Source organism: Neolamprologus multifasciatus, chromosome 2 (genome assembly GCF_963576455.1).
Source record: "Neolamprologus multifasciatus chromosome 2, fNeoMul1.2, whole genome shotgun sequence".
In the NCBI taxonomy this organism is placed as follows: Eukaryota; Metazoa; Chordata; class Actinopteri; order Cichliformes; family Cichlidae; genus Neolamprologus; species Neolamprologus multifasciatus.
In genome coordinates, this window is record NC_140440.1 from 25,022,527 (window position 1) to 25,039,546 (window position 17,020).

At 41.2% G+C, this 17,020-nt stretch overlaps 1 long non-coding RNA gene across 1 annotated transcript; it reads left to right on the top strand.

Annotated features, from left to right (window-relative positions):
• The first annotated feature begins 1,511 nt into the window (after nt 1–1,511).
• Nucleotides 1,512–11,260, top strand: LOC146524435 (uncharacterized). The gene is made up of 2 exons (XR_014877065.1): nt 1,512–2,131; nt 2,226–11,260. It is a non-coding gene; the product is annotated as an uncharacterized LOC146524435 (long non-coding RNA).
• The last annotated feature ends 5,760 nt before the right edge of the window (nt 11,261–17,020 follow it).

Genomic DNA, 17,020 nt, shown 5'->3' on the forward strand with positions numbered 1-17,020 from the left:
ACTCCCTCTGGACGCTCCCACCACTCTGCTGTCACCACATGCTCTATTTCCCCTCCAAATGTGAATACTCTCCATCCCTCTGTCTTCTATATCGTTTAGGGACAGGTGTTTGTGTGGCTGCGTGTGTGTGTGTGTGTAGAGTGTGCTCTGTTTATGCAGTTGTCTTGCAGTTCTGTGCTTGTCTGCTTGAATGAATAGATGTGTGTACTCAGTTAAATAGACTCTCATAGAATTCCATTAGTATCTATTTCAGTGTACGGTTTTACTGTTTCTGACATCTTTCCAAGTACTTGATGGTGTGTGCGTGTGTGTGTGTGTGTGTGTGTGTGTGTGTGTGTGTGTGTGTGTGTGTGTATGTGTGTGTACACAAGACTGGAGCTCTCTTGAGGGAAGCAGAGAGAACAGTGGGACTGAATGTCGGACATTTTGGATGGCTTCCAATCCGATACAGTGCAATACCTTGCTTCTTCCTCCCTCAGGCTTGGTTGACATTTAATTTCTCTATCCTGGTGTCCAATGCATAAAAGAAAAGGTCCTGCTGCAATTACAGCCAAGGTCAGTGCAATGGAGTGCAATGCACTGTGATGTTAAGATGTCGAATGAGCGCTTTTATAGCATAATTGTCCTACTCAGCGCCGGTGCATACACAAATACCCACGATAGCACGCAACAGGGAGAGGAAATCTTCATTTTTTATTAAAACAAAGACGTTATTATCATCCCACAGTATTACAGCGCTGAAACCATAAATGTAGGAGCATTTTTTGTCTGTGTCAGTCAGGATGTGTGCATATTTAATTTAATCCATTTATAGCTATTTTAGTCATCTGGCGTGGAAACCATGCGTGTCATGAATCCTGCCTCCTGCTAATGGTTTTAACATAATGGTTTGGTTTTACTCTGTCAGCCTGATAGATATGTGGGCTTCCATGTGCATTAATGACCTGTCAGTCAAGGAGAAGCAGAGCAAAAGCAACCGCAGACAAACAAATATGACCTAAACACACAAGTTTAAAAAAAAAAAAAGGTATGCAGTCACCTAGAAACAGTCATACACGGATCTGTGCAGTCATTTGTCCGTCAGTTTCTGGCATGGTCATTAGTGTGGTGACTCTCAGTGTGCACGTATTGCTTTAACCCTGCCAAAGCCTTACTTACTAGCCTAGCTTAACACCAAGCCAACTGAAGTGACACCTTGTTATCATTTTTTTTTTTTACCCCACTTACTGCAGCTCTCAATCCTGCCAACCTTTTTTTTCTCCCTCTATCTCCTTCTCCTTCCACCTAATACCTCGGCTCTCATCTCATTTAGTTCCTTCCCGGAGGCTCATTAAACAGCTTACTCTGGACAAATGCCTGGCCAGTGGAAGTACTCGTACCTGTGTTGGTGTAGTTGCGGCAAGCTACCACCAAGGGGTGATATTGTGCCGTAAAGAATTTGCTTTTTCAACCCTACTTTACTTTCAAGCGTTCCTCCTGAGCCCCCCACCCCCCCACCCCGCCCCCCACCCCACCCAAAAGTAAAATCATGTAGCCCAAACATGTGTGACCATGTAAGTGAAGAGGCTCTGCAGGAAGAGTGAAATTAAACTGTACATATGGGAGAAAAGACTTAGAAGGATGGAGCAGATGGTAGACAGATGGAGGAGGGCGGGCAAAGACGAGAGACGTCGCAAGAGAGGAGAAAGGGCAGGATCGAGGGTGAATCAATCAGCGTCTTCCTGTGAGGCGTGACAGAGTCGCGGGCAGCTAGATGGATGCCCGTAGGCGTGCTCAGTGACTGGCAGAGCAGCTGGCTGTTCACTCTTTTTTTTTTTTTCGTTGGATTCACCTGGACGCTCCATTGACACACGGCGCTGACACAGCACCGGCACCCACAAACGCAATCGCGCATTCACCCTCGGCTTATCGCACGCACACACAAACATGTTTAAAATTCACAGTAAGCCCTGCAAATCGAAAAGCTGTTTACAATGGGATTAATATGGAAATGGAAGTTAATGCATCTGTAGCTTTTTCAGAACAGTGATCACTCTGGTGCGCAGCCCTTTCGGTGAAACCTGGGTGAATACACACTTAGGCTCTGGTGGATGTGACTCAGTGGACTGAATGGCGAGACTGAGAGAGACAGGTTGGTGAAGAAGTTGAATGCTGAGCAGGTCCTGCCTGAGGGCCAAGAGCCAATATCCGTCACCGTGGCATTAATTATATTCTCTGTTCATTAGAGCACACCCTGGGGAATGCTGTTATTAGACGCAGCCCAATTAGGCCTGCAGTGAGCTAACGACGCCGGGCTGAGGCAGAGGGGCAGTGAAATGCATAAGGAAACCTAGAGGGCTCCATCATCTCATATTTTTTTTCTTTTTTGTGAGGAGGGTAGAGACCAGATGGAAAAGGATGATGTAAGAGGAAATGTAATCTTACAGGACATATCCTCAAAGAAAGAACTGCATTTGCTGAACTCTCTTTGAGTATATGAAAAAAAAATAAAAAATAAAGGCTTGTGTGAAATGCAGATATAAAAGAAGGCCTGTGTCACAGGATCAAGAGAGAGATGCTTTAGAGAACCAATTTCCTATGATGACATTCAGAGTTTTACCTGAAATAAACCTTGTGATAAGTTTATGTGATGGAATATGAGTGTGTGACAAAGATCTGTACAGCCTTAGTTTGTTGGGCCACCACATCCCAACAAACTAAATGTGGGATACAATGCTGGGAAGTAGTCAGATGTATTGTATTTGAATGTAACTTTTCCAACTCTTTTGCTAAGTAAACACAATAAGAATAAAAGTTTTTAAATATGGTCTCATGCGAGTCTTTATGGCGTCCTGTATTCCCTGTTATCTCACTGTTATTTCACCTGCTGTTGCATCTAGTAACAGTCTTTGGGTTTCAGCAGGGATGCATCCAAAAACTGGTATACCTATTATTTTGAGTCATACTTGACAATTTTAGCCAATTATGACACATACTGTGTGTTGCTTCGGATTATATTTTCCCCCTCAGCGAAGTTAAAAGTTGAGTCTAGCAAAAAAGACAAAAACTCTGTTTGTTAGAATATACTGGCTGCTTCATTTTCTTTGTGGTAGTTTCCATCATATTTACCTATTTACTTAAGCTTAAGACTTTCTGTTAATGTGTAACATTCACTAATGGCCATAACGCGAGACAGGCTAACCTTCATTTGACTGTAAAGTCTTCTCCTCACATGCATTGATTAAAAGCCAGACTTAGGAAAGTGCATGTCCTGCAGAGACAGGGACCGCAGGACAAGGCGTAAAAATGCTGTACAGCCATCATTTAGAGGGGGACGTCTGGTCGCTCATACTTGTACATCATTTTACACAACGTGACATCCGTGGCTCATGTGGTAGAGCGGATTTCATGCTAGTCACGCTGTTGGGAGTTTGATCCCCGACCCTCTGACACGCGTGTCCTTTAGTGAAATGCTTACACCCCAGGTTAGTCCTGATGGCAAGTGAGCACTTTTCATGTGATGAATGATAACCTTACTGTAAAGTGAATTAGACCTGAGATAAGGCTTAAAGGGGCTGTATGAGGGTGTAAGTGCAGATTTACTTCAGAGATTTCAAGACTTTTATTACTTAAAGAAAGCTGCTTGGGAGAAGTCACTGTCCCATGAATGACACTGCCTATTGCTCATTTTTACAATCCCAGAAGGAGACAGTGGAAGGGAAATGGAGCCTGTGCATTGAGGAGTAATACGTCAACTTTATGATTTGGTGAAGGGCTTCCAAATGTAAATGGGTATTAGCAGATGAGAGGAACTTCACAGTCAGCATTGCAGCCTATCAAGCTTTTTTGCTATATATTCCATACACTGCTAAAAAGTTGGTGAACTGTAGTTCAAGATGTATTCTTCTCATGTCAGCTTAATTAATTGTAGTAATTCTCTGGTCATATTTTTAACTGTTAAAGCTCATTTAACAGCTCCAGATATCTATTTTTATTGCAGCTTAACATCTATTTTTATAGCACTTTGAGTGGGATTTAAGCTGAGAGTAATATCCAAGTGACACACCAATATTTTTGGCAAAAAACACTTTGAGACCACAAACCTCCACCAAGGTAGCTCACTCTCTGGGCAGTGTTTAAGTATATAAAAGAATATTACTGTACAAGTTTATTTTTGTGTTTAGAAAAAATATGACTTATTCAGGAATATTGTAGATGTGTTGAAATTGTCATGTTGCTATAATTTAAATGATTTTAACATGTTACTGTAAAAAGTCCTAAAAGTCCTTTGGGGTCAACTTAAAAGAAATGAAAAGCTGTTAAATGTAGATATGAAATATAAGCTGTGTCCCAATTCAGGGTCTGCACGCTTGAAGTACGCGCACTACGCGTACTACGTACGGTGCCTACTATAAGTACGAGAAGTGAGGAAGTAAGAGGCTTGTGAAATGGGACGGTCTAGCCTTCATCGTGCTGTTCAGGTTGCCTAGCAACCATCATACTAACCGCGAGAAACACGAGATTGTGTGACATAAATGACAAAAAAAATGTTTTGTTGGTCATTCATTTTGTCATGACATCACTTTGATTAGTTGAGTATCTGAGGCTGAGACCACGGGACTGTAAAACATGATTGTTGGGCTTCATTTCTGTACTGAACAGTCATTTAAGATTAGTTAGTAAATAACAATTAGCTAATGTTGTTCATGAGACTAAAGTCATCTCACTGTGGTAATGTAAATATATCATGGCCAATATTATAGTATTGTCAGATTATTATTATATATATATGTGTGTGTGTGTGTGTGTGTGTGTGTGTGTGTGTGTGTGTGTGTGTGTAGAGGCTGAAAGTACAAACATCACTAATGTTACATAACTTTGCCGACATGACAACAGCAATGTTTTAATGTTCTTCGTTATTAAACATTCGCACATAATTAAGTGGCGTCATATTCAGTACTTACTTTTGACAGTTCACTCTTCGGCCGCTCCCTTCTGCCGTATTTTGCGGCAAGATTATTCACACCCACCGCCGCGTTATGAATTGTGGGCTATATGGGACCACGAAGCGTGCACCGGACCACGCTTGATATTTGGGGAAATCGACGGCGCATTTGGAGTATGCATTTGAAGTACACTTCGAATTGGGACAGCCGTCGTCGCATGGCGGTGACGTAACCGCACTTAAAATGCGTACTTCAGGCGTGCAGACACTGAATTGGGACACAGCAATAGTGTGATATTTGAAATCTACATATACCTACATCATTTCCTGAATGTTGCTAAAACAAACAAAGGCAGTAAATTTTAGGCATTTTCAAAGAGAAAGGCAATTTGACCATATTTGACCATGTAGGGTCAGAGGTTCAAAGTAATGTGATATTTGGAATCCACATAATTGTCCCCTATGTGCTGCCTATTTGCTGTCATTACTAACAATGGCAGTAAAAAGCATAATTTTAAATAGCTCTATAAAACATTATTATCAAGATCAATCTATTGACCTTGAAAGAGAGGTCAGAGGTCAAATGTGACATGATATTTGAAATCTGTATACGGCACCTTCTGTATGTTGACAACACACACCACACTTGTAAGCATCGTTTCTGTCTTATAAGACTTTTTGTCCATTTTCGACCAATAAATCATTATGCTGACTTTGAAGACTCTGGTGGAAATGAGCCAAATCTTAATGGACTGTTAACATGAACCCACTCTACAGCCCTACACAGTTTGATCACAATCTGATTCTAAACTTTTCAAGCTATTGAGTTTACAGATAGAAAGGCACAAAGGGCAAACACTACCAAAAACAGGTGAAAATATGGTTTCTTATCTGTTTGTTGATGTTATTTCCTTTGCCTGCTTGAAAGGTAGGGTACCTTCAATGATAAGATTCCAAGTCAGACATGAATATAAGCATTGCTTTAGCTATGGAGCTTATATTCATTGTTTTGTGTAGTTTCTGTAATATGCGATGACTGAATGACTAAAGAAATATCAAATGTCAAAAATCTCAACAGAAATCAGCAACACACCAGTGCTTTACTTAAGAGCTTAGTTTTGACAGCGTGCAAAGCATCACTTTGATGACACCCATCTCTGCTGACAAATCCAGCAACCCACCTTTGCTAATCTAACGTGAAGGCAGATAAAACACAACTGGAGCTGCTGAACTGTGCTCATCATGGCACAAACACAACTCGGCATGACAGAGCGCTGTGGTGTTTCTGCTAACGGTCTTAAGCTTCTACAAATATGGAAATTCCCCAGCACGCCCCCTTGAGATTCTGCAGTATTAATGAGGAAATGCAGACAACAGCAAACAGGTGTTTGTGTTGTGTATTTATCCAGAAGACTCTTGTTTATTCTGTGCTCAGCAACACTGTAAAAAAACTGCAAATTGGGGCAGTAGTTTTGTATTTATTTGTAGTCCCACTTTGTATTTATAATGAAAGACGTGAAACTAAAGAAGATACTGAAAAACAGTATAGATTTCATGACTAGATCTTGGGGGAAAAATGCAAATAAAAATCATTTCTAAACAACACAGTCAGTTGTAGTGCAACATTTGCACTTTTGGTACAAAACTGATGGAGTGAGTTCATCTCTATGTGATGTTAAAACACAGCAGTACTTGAATACCGTATTGATCTTCTGTTGGTGAGCACCCTCGCTTCCTGTTCGGTATTATTTTTGCCTTTCAGGTTATTTTTCCATCTCTATAATAATGACTGTAAATGTGAGCGTGCACTCAGCTGCCCCAGTTCAGGCAGTGTGCTGTTATGTCTGGAGGAGAGGTGAATTAATGTGTCAGCACTTCTTTGATGCAGGGCCAGTTTCGCTACAGCGTGTCTTTGGTTGATTAAACACATCGACTGGCCTGTCAGCGGGCTAGAGGGATGGCCCGCTGCAGGATTCTATGGAACCACTTCTCCACCATCTCTGAGCCTTAGTTGGAGGCTAAAAGTCAAAAGCAGCGCTGGGTGTGAAGTGATGTCAGCACAGTATATTTGAAAACACAAAATCATGTCTTCATCTCCACTGTTTTACCTCCTCTCGCTGTTGTGTAGTATTACTGACAGGGAACTTTTATCTTTTAATCTCCAGCTTCACATCCTGCAGCGTTCTTCAAGGTCCAAGACTAAAGAACTGCTCTTCCATGGTAATAACAGTGCCTATTTGAATACTAAATAGATGCTCATATTCTGTAATTGCTTCTAGCTGCTCTCTATTACTGAATTAATCCTTTCAGACGGCCTTCTTTCTCTCTCCTATACCCCTCACCGTCTCTAACTGTCGCTCTATCTCTGTCTGACTCTTAGGGGGAGCTGATGCCATGATATCGATGACTGCCCGCCTGTAGTGCAACCATAGGCTGATTATGCACTTTCCCCTTCAATCTAATCCAGCTAATGATCCTGGGATTTCATATTTATTAGGCAGCATCCTATTATTTATCATTTCCCAGCACCCCGCATAAATAGTGCTATTGGATTTGAGGAAATGAGAAGAAGGCAAAGGCAGAACTAACTGTCTGGAACCTGGGAAGCATAATGCCACCATTTACTATAACGGGTCCAAAGCAGGTATTTGTCTCAGAGTATCATTATCTCATTCTCCACCAGGTTACCTTCAAAAGTGTTAATGCGATGAGACCCATGGATATACACAAAATGGCTGCTTTTACAGTTTCTTCCACATGACTGACTGAAGGTTGTTATCGATTTAACACATCTCGGTTTATTGAACTGGTTCAGTCCAGCCGGGCCTTAAGGGGACAACCTACCGATTTAAGAAAGTCAAAGTTAATCATCACAGTCAAGGGTTGTTTGGGTTCTCACAGATATTTTAGTTTTGGAGACTACAATTTGTACAGGTTTTGAGAGGCAAGGGGAATTAACCCAATACATCAGGCCACTCTAGGACTACACCTCCTTAAAAATGTAATTAATTTTTGTTGTGCAGCACAACAAACTAGGATTGTGTAGTTCGTGAGGCTTGTGTAGGAACCATAAGTAAGCATGTAGTCTAGTGACTTTCGAGTCCCTGTCTGTACTCTTACAGCAGCATTTTGGATCAACTGAAGACTCTTCAGCAAGCTTTTAGAGCAACCTGATAGTAATGAATTATAGTAGTTGAGCCGAGAACACGTGAACTAGTTTTTCAACATCATTCTGAGAGTGATGTTTGTAATTTTAGCAACATTGCGCAACTGAGTGAAGGCGGCCCTAATATATTTGTTTAATGTGCGTGCTACAGGGCATATAGGGTGGCTGTGGCTCAGGCGGTAGAGCAGTTCACCTAGTAATTGGAACATTGGCGGTCCAGTCCCCGTGTGCTCCAGTCGGCATACTAACCCCAAGTTGTTCAAATGTGTCAATGTTAGATAGAAAGCACTTACACAGGAAACGCATATAAAAAAGAAAGTGCTGGTGTGAATGGGTAAGGAGGCAAGTTGTATAAAAGCCATGTTGTATAGAAAATATAAGAACCTCTCTGTTTATGAATCCTGATCATAAATGACTCCAAGATTGCTCACAGTGTCACTGGAGGCAGAGGTAACGCCAAAGTAAGTATCTGATTAGACACCATGTGTCTTCCTCTAGAGTCTAGAGGAAGACACATTATATTTAGGCACTCTGTTTTAAACATGTGTCTAGAGTCTAGACACATGTTTAAAACAGAGTGCCTAAATACAACAATTTCTTGCTTTTAGAAGAACTTTCAACAATATTAAGCTAGCTGGTAGCTAGCTTAATATTAAGCTTAATAGCTTAATATAGCTAGCCTCACTACCTCTAGTAGAGGTAGTGAGGCTAGGAAGGATAGGATGAGCTGAAGGAGGCTTGTAGAGCATAAAGCATGGCAGGCACTTTGAGTTCAGTTAGTGGATGGGGAATGAAGAGCGGGATAAGCAGGGTTGGTAGTTGAATGGTGCGTTGACATGGAGCTACTGGGGAACAGGAAAAAACAAGAATTCCTAGGGAAGTCAAACAGTAAAATAAAGAATGATTATGAAGTAAAATTAGCACTGAACAATCAGGGCTTTATTCACCTTTTTTAGTCTTATATAAAGTAATGTGTTTTTTCTTAATCTCTTTATCATCTACCAATCTGGATTTCAGTCCACCGCATAAAGATGCAGATAATAAATTTTTTCAACAAGAAAAAAACTCTTCTTCTTTTTTCCACAAGCTCAGCATTATGAGTTTAAGAAATACTTTATTTCTTTTTTTCTTTTTTTTTTCTTTTACATTTCACCTCAGACTTGTTCTAAGCCAGTAAGGGGAAATGACCTTTTTTCACTTTCTCCTCCAGTGCATATGTTATGCAGACTGTTGCTGCATTCTGATGTGCCTGTCAGAGCACGCACGCACGCACACACATACACACAAAGAAGAAACATGCAGTGGATTGCAGATAGATCTGATGTTGTGTTTGCTTTCTGTACTCTCCTTATGTTAATTGACCCCATTGATTCTGTCAGGCCGATCCAGAGCCTACAGACTCACTGCCTCCCCGCCCCCTCCAGCACACATTTCACCTCAGTTCATTTTCCGTTAGCCAACACACACGTACACACCGAGCTTTTCGCATAATCAAGGTGTGGCTTAGAAATACATATTTCACAGGTCGTGGAATTTCTATTTGCTTCTCTCCGGCCCCGTAATGACCACATGCTGTTTTGAAATAACTATAATGAGAATTTCTGTTTTCCCAGCAAGTATGTGCTGCTCTGTATGCTCATTCATACAGCTAAGCAATTGTAATACAATAAGGGGCTGGCCAAGATGTATGAAATGTCATATACAGTCACCTCACAGTGCTGTGAGATTGGTTAAGCAGAAGCAACAGCAGTATAAAGTTACGAGAGTACTTACTGTCTTGGCTCGGTCACATTATGGTCCAGTTATAAGCACGTGAGTGACAGTGACTGATTGTCCCAGCCGGGCTTATTATCGCCTGGTGTTAGATTCAAACTGTCTGAGTCAGATCAGCTGTGTTCTTTGACACCCCCCGCCCCCCGTACAAGTATTACAGGGGAAGTACAGAATTAAAGCTCAAATTTGAACGAGATCATGATTGGAGTGTTTTAACACCATACTTTCTAAATGGCAGAGTATAGCAGAACGCGGTGGAGTGAAATGGGCCGAATGTACCTCGTGGTGCAGCAATTCATCTTTACAAAAGTCTATTTCTGCTAGATTCTTTCCCCTGACATCCTTTCAGGTACAACGCTTTGCATGTTCCATATAATCCTTCTTTCTCTCGGTCAATTCGGCTCTGCAGCTCTACCCTGCGCCTAGATTAGGGTGCTGGGAGATGTGGAAAATGAAATCTTTTGGAAGCAGCCTGCTGTGATATTGCAAAGTTCTGCTGCCCTCACACCTACGCACACCCTTTCACCTTTACAATATTTATTGTAAGCACACACTCGACACTTTCTAGCGCTGATGGATGTTGTGACTGAGGGCTGCCTTCCTCTCCAGTCACAAGTCGGCGTGATAGGCAGCTCGACTTTGGCTCCCAAGCATTTCTAATTAAACGAAAAGAGATCCAGGCAGCATGTCTCTGTAATTCTCAGATCGTGCTGTGATTGTGATTCACGTTGTAAGCGACCGAGGAACTCCGCACTGCCCTATCGTTTTGACACCTCTTATAATTCCTGCAGCTGATAAATAGGGGTCATGGCTACCTGGAATTGGTCTAGACTAGATATGTAAAGTGCCCTGTCGTGCTGGAGGAGAAAAAGAAAAGAGAGGACAGAGAGAGGACAAATGAAAGGAACGAAAAGAGCATGATGGAAGCTGAAACCGAGGGCTAAACTGCACAGGGATATAATGATAGACCTGCCTGTGCTACAGACTTAAATGAACCAGATTAGATTTACTCGCCAACACTATAATCTAGACTGTGAACCCAGGGCTTTAATGTATTATGTCATGGCCGGCCAGAGAAGAGCCATGTTCAGCGATTGTCTCTAATGAGCTCACCCATGTTGAAGTGCAAAATAGGCTGACATTAATTCTTAATGGCGGCATTAAAAGCTTAGTTAATGGAGAATAGTGAGCATTTGTGATTAACTGGCCAAATTAATAGCAAGTGTCACATTTAAACTTTGCTGAACTCGGTGTGCCGGCCTTTCTGTAGCGAGCAGGGCTTTGCGAATTGCATCAGAGTGTATTCTGGATCTGCAGTGAGAAAATCCCCAAGAGAAAACAAACAACTCGAAGGCTTTGCAGGGAGAGAATGGTGTCATTCGGCTTTTTGCCATGAATAGCGTAGAAAGAAAAAACAACCCATAAGCAATCATTCATAGTCCACCTTTCAATACTGTCCAATTTTCCTGCTCTGTGTGTGGCTCAACAGGAAGTCTGTCAGGTTGTGCTGAGGAGATTGACACCTTTATAGTTCATTCTCACAAACTTGGACTCAAACAGGTGAAAATACAGCTTTTTTTCTGTTACCGTTGGTGTTTTAAAATTTTAAATTCGACCTTCACTGTTCTGCAAAGTAGAGAGCACAAAACACACAATTTCTCTCTGTCAGCTGTTAGACTGACAGAGAGCGATGTCCTGCCCACACGATTCAAACCTCAAGCTTTATCTTTAACAACAACACTTGATTTCTTTCGTCTCTGACCAAGCGGCCATTTTTTTTTATTTTTTCACGTCTGTAACTCTTCAAAGGCCCGTGCGGACTGTTTATGCTACTGTTTAACGAAAGGTGCATCAATCTGTGTGATCGATATCAGTTCAGAATGACGGCGCCTGTTTGTGTTTGCTGATGCAACCCTCTGCAGGAGATTGTTACCCTGGCCTTAGAGAAGAGTTTTTGAAAATCACAACAGAGGAAAATTTGGCTGGAGCTTTTAAACGTCGGCTTCTTTCCCATTTGCGAGGTTTTCTTTTCACGTCTGTGTAATGAACGGGGAAAAGCTAGCATGCGATGCATCTGATGCCTAGTTAAAAAGCCATTTGTATTATGACCCTAAACTGTTTCAGTCGGCATGCTAACATGTTTTTTTCTTTGATGAATCCAAATGATTTATGCCATATCCCTGTCTGTCGTTGCTTCTTTCGGTTTTAATGGGAAGCACATTAATCAGTGGTAATGCTTTCTGTGTTGCAAATGAAATTGATGTGACATTGTGTCTTGCATATGAAGTAATTTGTTAGATAAAACTGTTTTTTGTGGCTCTGTAAAGAATTCACTCTCAATATTTAAGAGTTACCTTATGGTTGCATCACAAAGCCAGTAGCTCAAACTACACATTAATCATTGTTTTGGTTCATTTAATGAGTGTGCATCAGTGTGAGTGAATGCAGTATTCCAGGTTGAACTGGAACTGGCTCATAGTTCAGTCAAATAATGAATACCACACAGATAATCTTAAATTGAATTCAAATTGAATTAATTAAAATAATATTACTGTGAAAAAAATATAAGGGGGCGGGGGGAGTAGTGTCGTGAGTGCTTTGATAAGGTAAGTTAAGGAAAAATTTATACAGGATAATAAAGATAAAATAAAGCAACGCAAAGCGGAAACCACATACTAAACAGTGCTCATGCTTGACAAGATGAGATAAGATATACTTTTTGTTTTCCAATGTTTAGACATTTCTTTAACAGCAAACAAGATATTAAACACAACCTTGACAGTTTGCTCAGTAATTAAAATACTATATAACAAAACAAATATTTAAATAAGGTAAGAAAAAATGCAGACAAGAGGGGAGCTCAATAAATTGGAAAAAATAGATAAAGAACAACACAAAGGAGCTTAGTAATTAAAAAATATGTAAATAAAATAATTTTACAAAATAGTGAGGAGGGAACTAAAGAGGGAACCTTGCCATAGCAATCACAGAAGTGATGTCAGGTCTCTCTTCTCCCTGGACTCTCCGATACCGCTCCTCCCACCTCCAACACAAAACCAAGAAAAATAAATAAATAACAGGCAACCTGGGGGACGTTGTCCCAACGTGTCATTCCCCCTTCTATTGAACTGTGACGACACCAAATTGCCACATTTAAGCAGAAGTTCTCCTGGACTTTTAGCCCTTCCCCTCCCCAGAGTCATGCTGCTGAGACATACACATCAGAGCTCATTTATTTTGATAGTTGGAGATAGGGTTGCCAACCGTCCCTTAAAAAACGGAATCGTCCCGTATTTAGAAACAAAAGTACACGTCCCGTATTGAGCTAATAAGGGACGCACTTTGTCCCGTAATACAGTGAGAATCAAAAGTAGTCTATAAGTTGTAATGTAATTAACGCTTTGTTTGAAACCATAATTCCCAGCCCCGCCCCTGCTTTGTGACCAATGAGCTGACAGCACACTTATGACAATTCGAGTATGACAATTCAGATTACCGCTCATCTCATTGGTTGAGGAAAGGTCGCTTGCGGAGAAAATACCGGAAGACAACAGATGACCACAACAAAAAGCATGGCCAACAGGGAAATAAACGCCGACACTGCGGTGCAAGTCTCAGACGACAGTACACCTGAAGCTGGGCAAACACTGTGCGATTTTCAAACTGCACGATTGGCTCGCATGGGTTATAAGTTCGTAGGTCACGATGCAGGGTCTCACACTATACCGCCCGATGCTCTGATGCGACCTGAGTCACACTGTGCCTCCATAAAATGAAGGTTATAACAGAAAATCTGTCGCTCGCTCTCCCTCTCTGTCTTTCACTCACACAGACACACACCGCCATCAACATTGCTAAATTACTAATGACAAACATGATCAGGCAGCTGTGATTGAGCAGCAATGTAAATCCAACTATTTTCACGGTTGTTGTGGTCGTGATAATTTGGTGATGCCACATCGAAAAGGCTCGGATGAGCTTTCCAAAGTTCTACAAGTTGTGCCTCCATCGCTTGTGTCCAGATCACACGCTGCACAGCCGTGCTGCTCCGTCTTTTTCACCGACGTTTACGTGTTTGCGCGTGAGCAGTGTGAGCGGCTGCGGTGACACCCTCACGAGCGATTGATGATCGGGAGCTGGTCGTGAGGTGTTAATCGCTTCTCGTTACCCCACGTATACTACACTATGCACGATGAAGGCCAAAATCGGGCCGATCACGACTCAAAAATCGGCTCAAAATGGGCCAAAAATCGCACAGTGTGAGCCAGGCATTAGACCAGCAATGTTTGTGCCTCTCAGAGAAAGAAAAAAAGGCTGCAAAAGTGCAGGGAAGAATGGGAAAAGGAAAACACCTGGCTGGAAAAGTTCACGATAACACCTATAAAGCGCACTGCACTGTGTGCCGGCGCACTTTTTCCATAGGCATGCTTCTAATGGTGGGCACATGAAGAACATGAGGGGCGTGAAAGCTCGGGGAACCCTTAACCAATTTTTGTCTACCAGGCCACGGCAGAACCAGATATGGTAAACACTGGTTTGTTTGTTTTTAAACCCTCTGGTTAAGGTTAAAATGGACATGTGCAGCGCTATGTGGCCAGAAGTGTGATAATATAATTTATTTTGTGTAATAAACAACTGCAAGGATAGATGATTACAACAAATAGATGAGTAATACATAAAAGTAATACATAGATGAATAATGATGATGAGTTATGATGCGTAATCATGGGAACAAGTGGGTTTACAAACGGGAGCAAAAGCTGAAATAATGCCTCTGCTGAAGCCAATTGCACTAAATGCACTAAATGTGCACTGTTACAAGAATATTTTTCTTTCTATTGTTTTCTATTAATTTATATAATTTTAAGTTAAGCAGGACAGAGTTCTTTTAAAGAAAGATTTACTTTTATTATCAAAAGTTAAGCATGACAGGCTTCTGTTTAAGAAAGAGACCTGTTTTATTGTGTTAATGTTGTCATTTTGAGCTAAAAATAAATGGCTAAATGATTTTTGTTTCCCATGTGTTGATATCACAAAGAATACGCATCTGCTTAAATCAAATTCAAGTCAAATGGTTAAAAAAAATAATTTCACACACAAAAAAAGAGCTAAAAAATTCACCACACTGGGAAGGGTGAAGACAACTGGGTCGCCCGGCCCTGGCCACGAGGTGTCCCTTATTTATTTCTCAGGGAGTTGGCAACCCTAGTTGGAGACTAAATGAGTGATTAAACAGGTGAAGCAATTGTTATGGTTATAAAGTGGATATTTTAGAGAGACATATTGCTAAAGAGTCCAATTTGTTCCAGTCCATTTTTAGAGCCAGACTTTTTTTCTACAGGTTATAAAGAATTCAGTCCACACATACATGCATATAGAGGCCGCCGCATAGCAGGAGAACTATCCACCCCTCGGTCGTCCTCACTCTGTGGGACACTCTCTGTTCCTCTCTACGATCTCTTGTTAGACTAAAAATCAATCCCATCGTGGAGTAGCAGCCCATTTGTCCTTGGCTTTGATAGTGGCGTGGGTCAATAAACGGCACCGCACCGCTTCTCCCTCGTTTGGCCTCCCAGCGAAACCTCTGCTTGGCACAGCAATACTCTGACTGGAGTTCATGATAGATGGCACAGACATGTGAATGGAATCACTGGAGCAAGTCAGAGCTACTAGTCAGAGGTACCATTGACATATTTTCTTGCTTTCCCCCTTTTATATCAGGGTAACACATCAAATGCTAAAAGGGCTGCTTATACTGTAAACCACCCAAAAGCTGTTTGCAGGGGCTTTTGTTACCTTCTAGGAATACACGGGTTGCTACACAAGAGAATAACCAGCTCCCAGTTTGGATTCTAGAGACTGACACTCTGTACTCTCAGGATTAGGCTTAAAACGCTCCTTTTTAATAATAAGCTCCTGTTAAAAGGGAGTTTTTCCTTTCTGCTGTCTCCAAGGGCTTGCTTAGCAAGTAGTATGATTTTTGCCGTTTCCTTCAATAATTGTAGGGTCTTTACCTCCAAATGTGTGTATATATGTATACATATGTGTGATTAAACATGACAGATAATCATTTTGGTCATAGCAGGACAGCTGTAGTACCATTTATGTTGGTAGACTTTTATTTTATTTATTTTACTGTGCAATCTACAGAAATTTATGTGCCCAACTAGTGGCCACGTAACCCTGCACAATGATGCTTTGAGCAACATGAGGGGATCACTCCACGTAATCCCATCATGTTTAAACAAGAGGGACCAGAGTCCATCCTGTCAAAGTTTGTATTTAAATGACAGCTTTAGACGAGTCGTTTGGCTCAAAATACTTTCCCGTCTGTGCTGCTGTCCATCTCCAGGTCTATCTGAACAGTGCTGTGCAGGTTTTCATGCTTCTGTAGCTACAATTAAGTAGGGCTGTTCGATATAAAAACGTCTATCGTTTCATTTTACGCTATTGTTTGTTTCGTGGTGTCGCAAAATAAACCGTTTACAGCAATATTTTTTCATCACTGTAATGGCTATATTAATTTCTTAAAATTCTCTCTTTCTCTTATATTTAATATAACCACACTACCAACGGACAAGGCCTGTTTTTATGCGTTGTTGTTAGCAACAAAGACGGTAACAGCATCGCGTGTCCGCTTGTTTATCTTCCACATAAACCTTTCACAATAAAGCTCAAGATCCTGTTGAGACTTTTCAAAATAAACTGAATCACGTGAAAGAACAGATTGTTTACGGATGAGAATTAAAAAATGCTAAAATGCTAAAAAATAAACCTTAGAATCAAACGTTAGAACAGGCTTTCCCCGCAACACGCCGTGTAATAAATACTCACAAAGAAAACGGCGGCCGTTACAACTTATGTCTAAAAATGTATAGTTTCATGCATCAGTTAAAACACTGGACTTCAGGTACATGACGCCCAGCTGGAAACACTTTACAAGTGGAGCTGCCCGCGATTCTCAGAATGTACAGAAAATGTAAAATTTTTGTGATTTATATCGTTATCGGGACGATGGATGTCTTATATCTGGATATGAGATTTTGGTCATATCGCACAGCCCTACAATTAAGTATTCTGGTCCATACTTAGGTTGACTTACACGTGTAAGGACTAAAACCAAAGTAACACTAAGACAAGTAGTTTAAAAGGTTTAG